The sequence below is a fragment of the Delphinus delphis genome, chromosome 13 (assembly GCF_949987515.2).
Source record: "Delphinus delphis chromosome 13, mDelDel1.2, whole genome shotgun sequence".
Lineage (NCBI taxonomy): Eukaryota > Metazoa > Chordata > Mammalia > Artiodactyla > Delphinidae > Delphinus > Delphinus delphis.
Genome location: NC_082695.1, coordinates 20036353 through 20042352, shown reverse-complemented (window position 1 = coordinate 20042352; position 6000 = coordinate 20036353).

Here is a 6000-nt window from a genome sequence, read left to right as displayed (position 1 = left end):
ACTTCTAATTTATCCCTCCCCTTTCCCCTTTGGTAACCATAGTTTGCTTTCTATGTCTCACAGCACTTTCTCAAGTATCAGTTTCCCCTTTATGAGATAAGGAAATTGAGGCTCAGTGAGGCAAAGCACCCTCCCCCCGACACACACACACAGAAAAGGTCATCCTGTCTGGAAAACTCAGGATCCAGGATTCAGACTTAGGTGTGTGCAGTCCCAGATGTGTTGCCGTCCTTTGTGCCATGCCACCCACTTGGGGTGGGAGTATCTGGGTGATGAGGCTTTGGACCAGCCACGTGGACAGTGCTTGCTGTGTGGTCTTAGACAAGTCCCTTTCCCTATCTGGGCTAAGAGGACGCTGGTTTGAGATCCGCAGTCCCAGACCCTTTGGTCGGTCATGTTCTCCAAGCGTGGAATGCTGGATGGTGGGTGTTCTGTGCTTGCCACTTACTTCTGAACAAATAGCATCAATAATTCAAATTCCCCTTCCTCTATAACCTAGGAGAATTTGTCTCCCAGCAAGATATGAAAAATAATTTCACGCTCTCTTTCCTTCCCTCCCAAGATCATCCCTGAAAAATTGTCTCTTTATTGCCTGTCTCTCCAGCCGTCATCTCGCATCTGGGGTCCCATTTTTTGTAGTTGCCAGTCTCACTCTTGGCTCTGACTGGGGCTGACTCTTAATAGGGCCGCCATCAAATGCCAATGAGGCTCCCCCTATTCATTCATTCCTTAAGCAAATATTGCCTGCTTTGACCCCAGGAATCCACAGCTTTCCTGTGGTAGATGAGAAGTCCCCTGGTTATTCATACTGAAGTGTGAGGGGCTACTTTCTTAACTATTTTAAAGGAGGACATGAACCTAGCAATTTACTGTTTATAAGTCCCATTCGTGCCTAGTATCTCTTTAATACTTCATGAAACCTTATACAACCCGTAGTGAGCTCAATGCTCATACAGGCTGGGTGGCCTCAGGCAAGTTGCTTGACCTCTCTGAGCCTCAAGTTCTTGATGAGTTTTATAGGGATAATAATAATGTCAAGGAGTTATTGTGAGGTTTAAATTATATCCCATGTGAAAGGAACCAACGCAATATGTATCATCAGTGTCACCATCATCATCATTATTACGAGGAAGGCATACCCCAGGTAAGGGGGTTGAGGTGGAGATGGGGGGCTATGAAAGCAAAAAGACAGAGAAAGGTAGACTAATACTAATAACAATACTGAGAATGATACCAACAACTTCCACCAACTTTTCCTGAGAGCTTACCAAGTACCTTGTATATGTTCTGGGCACAGGCATGTGTAATATGTCATTTAACTTTTCACAAACAAAGAGGTGGGTATCGTGTTTCCCCCGGTAACAGAGAAGGAAACTGAGGTGACAAGCTGGTAAGCCCAGGATGCAAATCCAGGGCTGTGATGGCCTCTGCCTCAGAGGGTGGTACCAACTCAGAGCTGTCAGGGTCAGAAAGCTGCCCCTGTATGGTGGGTAGAGCTTTAGGGGTACAACCTCCCTACATCCAGTGCCTTCTAGGGGCTCAGGGGCTCAGGGTGAAGACACTTCTGTTTGGAAGATGGTGACCAGGCCCAACCTCCATCCTAGGCCTCAGCAAAACCTCAGAATCCACAGTGATTGACTTCAGAACCCTCTCTCTAAATTGTCCTCATCCCTGTGTCTTTCTAATGCCCATTCCCGAGGACTGACCATGAAACCACTTCCTGGATAGTATCCCTGCTCCCACAGCAGCACTTAGCACTTCCACAGTGCCTTTCCTAAAGCCCTGGTGAGTGCCGGGACCTAAACGCCCCCCAAACTAAATCATACTAGGCTGTGAATGACTATCACAGCTAACTGCCGGTTTTCCCACCTATATTCCTCAGGTCACTCATGATGCAAGATGCTCCGCCAGAAAAATAAAAGATAATAATAGTCGTGTGGTCAAATAAGTTTGGGAAACTCGGAACACTCTATTCTCTCTTCCAGAGAGTCAAAATACACATGAAACTCTTGCAAGCTGTGAGAACTCCTGCAGTGTCGACACCAATGGTACCCAAAGCTATAGGACATAATTTTTTTTCAAGGAACAAAGTAACAATATCCCCAAATGACCACTGATAAATCCTAACTGAGGAGCCCTGGAGTGTGGGGATAACATCAGTGTCCCTCCAACTAGAATGTAACTCCTTCAAGGGAAGGGATTTGTATCTGATTTGTTCCCTTTTAGATCCTCAGTGCCTGTAATAGTGTTTGGTACATAGTAGATGTTTGATAAAAGTTTGTTGAATGAATAAATGAATGAATGAATGGAGGTGAGTTGGAGAATGTCAGGAGGTCTGTGTTCTAATCCCGACTTTGCCTCTAACTCACTGTATGTCCTTGGGCAAGTCCCCATCCCTCCCTGGTTTCCACTTCCCTACATGTAAGAAAGGGATGAGGCTACATTACACATTTACAGTGGGGGCAACAGTGCCCCCAAAGAGGTGAAAATTGGTTCTTGAGGAGCAAACAAACCAAAGAAACCCCCTAAACTTTATTCTTTTTATGTATAAAGCACAGATATACATATTGGACATACACAGATATACATTATATCTGTGGTATTAAGATTCCGCAGAGGAGAGGGGTGGCAGTTTGGAAGACAATGTCTAAAAAGACCCCGGAGGGTGGCAATAATGAAAAAAAGCTTGAGAAACACTAGACTTGATCTAGAAGTTTCCTTCTAGGTCTGACAGTCTGTGAATCCCTGATTCTAAGTGAAAGGATTGGTGGGAAATGTCTGAGGGAACAGGGAACAGCAAGAATCAAAAACCTCAGGCAGGAATAAACCTGGTGTTATGGACTGAAGTGTTTCCTCCCAAAATTCACAAGTTGAAGTCCAACAACCCCCAATACCTCAGAATATAAGGGTATTTGGAGAAAAGGTCTTTTAAGAGGTAGTTAAGTTAGGCTTTTAGGGTGGGGCCCTAATCCAAGAGGACGGGGGTCCTTATAAGAAGAGAAAGAAGCACCAGGGGTTGACGCACAGAGGCAAGGCCACGGGAGGACACGGGGAGAAGGTGGCCGTCTGCAAGCCAAGGAGAGAGCTCTTACCAGAAACCAACCCTGATGGCACGTTGGTCTTGAACTTCTAGCCTCCAGAACTGTGAGAAAGTAAATTTCTGTGGTTGAAGCCATCCAATCTGTGCTATTTGGTCTTGGCAAACATAGCGAACGAATACACCTTGGATGTTTAAGGAAGCATCGCTATAGGGACATGAGGTCAGAGAGATCACAGGGGAGGCAAATGATGGCCAGCCTTGTAGGACTAGGAAATGTTTTGTTTTGTTCTTGGAGTGGAATGGGAAGAGTGGGAGGGTTTCGAGCAGGGGAGTGAAGATCTGCCTTACATTTTTAACAGGACCACTCTGGCTGCTGGGCGGAGAACAGGTTGTTCAGAGGCAAAGGTGGGACTAGGGAGACCGAGGAGAGAGGGGAGGATGGCTTGGACCAGGGTGGGAACAATGGGGATGGTGATAAGGGACTGGGTTCTGTTCCATTTTGAAGGTGCAGACATCAGCATTTGCCAGTGGATTGGATTGTGGGTGTGAGAGATTTTGGATTATTCCAAAGGTTTGGCCCAGACAGCTGGAAAAGTGTAGCTTTGGTTTTGGATGGGTTCTGTTTGAGATGTGCATTAGACATCCACTCGGAGGCATCCAGGAGGCAGCTGGTATTCAGGGATGGAGTTCAGAGGAGAGGTCTGAGTAGAGACAAGCTCCAAGGAAGAACTGCCTCCCCATCGCTCTCCCATCATCTGCCCCAGGCCCATTCTTATCTACCCTACACACCTGTGCTTCCCCATCACAGCACGTATCACAGGATACTATAGTCCACTGTAGACTTGTCTGTCTTGCCCATCCAGCTGGATGAGAGAAAGGACTTTGTGTATCTTGTTTACCATTTCCCAGGGCACAGTAGGTCCCAAGCAAATGATTGTTTGAATGAATGGGATGCCACAAAGAGGGGTTAAAAATTACTGAAGTGCAAATGTTCCCAAACACTTCCCTCCCCTTCCTGAGCCAGAGAATGTTATCTTTTCCAGCAGGCTGTTCAGAACCCCACCCCTTCCTGATTCTGTCAGACTTACTTATGACAGAGGAAGATTGTCTAGAAGAACAGCCAAATGGCTTATGATTGTTGAGACAATCTATATGTACAGAACCAGGAGAGAGAGTAAGCAGGGGTGGGGGTGGGGAACGTATGCGTAGATCTTGCCACTCAGGCTGCAAATGGAATAGGAGTTTATTTCTTTGTTTTAAAAACTTTTCAGGTGGAAGATGTTAAATGAGACTCCAGGGTAGTATGTGTGAGAAAGAACTGGGGAGAGAGAAAAGGAATGTGAGAAGCTTTAGGGGAGAGAACTGGCTCCCTCCATGCGTGGCTTTAAAAAACACAAGCTTGGGGCTTCCCTGGTGGCGCAGTGATTGAGAGTCCGCCTGCCGATGCAGAGGACACGGGTTCGTGCCCCAGTCCGGGAAGATCCCACATGCCGCGGAGGGGCTGGGCCCGTGAGCCATGGCCGCTGAGCCTGCGCGTCTGGAGCCTGTGCTCCGCAATGGGAGAGGCCACAACAGTTAGAGGCCCGCGTACCGCAAAAAAAACCCAAAAAAACAAAACAAAACAAAAAAAAACACAAGCTTGGGACAATTTATCAGGAAGACAGCAATCATAAATATATGTGCACCTAATAACAGAGCATCAAGATTCTTGAAGAAAAAAAGAACAAATCAGGAAGCAAAATTGGACAAAACTAAAGGGAGAGGGGGATAGAGCCAAATCACAGTAGGAGTTACTAACAGCCCTCTCTGAGGGATTGATGAAAAACTGATTTTTTTAAAAATTTGGCAAAAGGATATAGAAAAATTTAACCAACATTGTGAACCAGCTCAACCTAATCAACATTTATAGAACACGATATAGTAAGCCCCCTACATACGAACGAGTTCCGTTCCAAGAGTGTGTTCGTAAGTCCAATTTGTTCGTTAAGTCCAACAAAGTTAGCCTAGGTACCCAGCTGATACAGCCAGCTATATACTGCTGCTTTTACGCTTTCTTCTGGACATCCTAGGCTTAAAATAAAGATACTGCACTACTGTACTCTATACAGTACTGTACTGTAAAGTACACAGAAACACAACCGCTCGTAGAGGATGCACGCACGTGACAACGTACGCCAGACACGCGAACTAACTGACGTGACTCGACGTATGAACGCACGTTCGCATCTTTGAAAGTTTGCAACTTGAAGGTTTGTATGTAGAGGACTTACTGTAGCTAACAACTGCAGGATTTAAACAGTTTTCAAGTCTATCAAGAATAGACCATAAGCTGGGCCATAAAATAAGTTTCCGTTCATTAGAATATTGAAATCTTGAGTATGTTCTCTGACCACAATGGACTTGAATAACAAATCAATGACAGTAAACTATCTAGAAAATCCCAATAAAATATCTAGAAAATAAATATTTATATACCACACCTTTAACCCATGGGTCAGAGAAAAAAATCAAGGGAGACTAGAAAATATCAAACTGAATGATCATGGAAACACATCAAATCAAAATTTCTGGGAAGCAGCTAATGTAGTACTTGCAGGGAAATTTATAGCTCTCAACGGCTCTATTGGGGGGAAAGAAAAGAGGGGCCCAAATTAATGACCCAAGAGTCTACCTTTAAAAGCTGGACAAAAGAAGAATAAAGTAAACCCAAAGTAAATAGAAGAAAGGAAATGTTAAGGATGAGAGCAAAGCTCAGTAAAATAAAACACAAATGATAGAGAAGAATCAACAAAGTTAAAGTTGGTTCTTTGAAGGGATTAATAAAATTGAAAACCACAGGCTAACCCTAGACTTTTTTTTTTTAATTACTTTTAGTTTTTCGTGCTGACTGTGCATGGACTTGCCCACATGGGTGCTGGGGTCGTACGGGTTACAGGGGGAGGCAGAGGAGAGAGCATGGA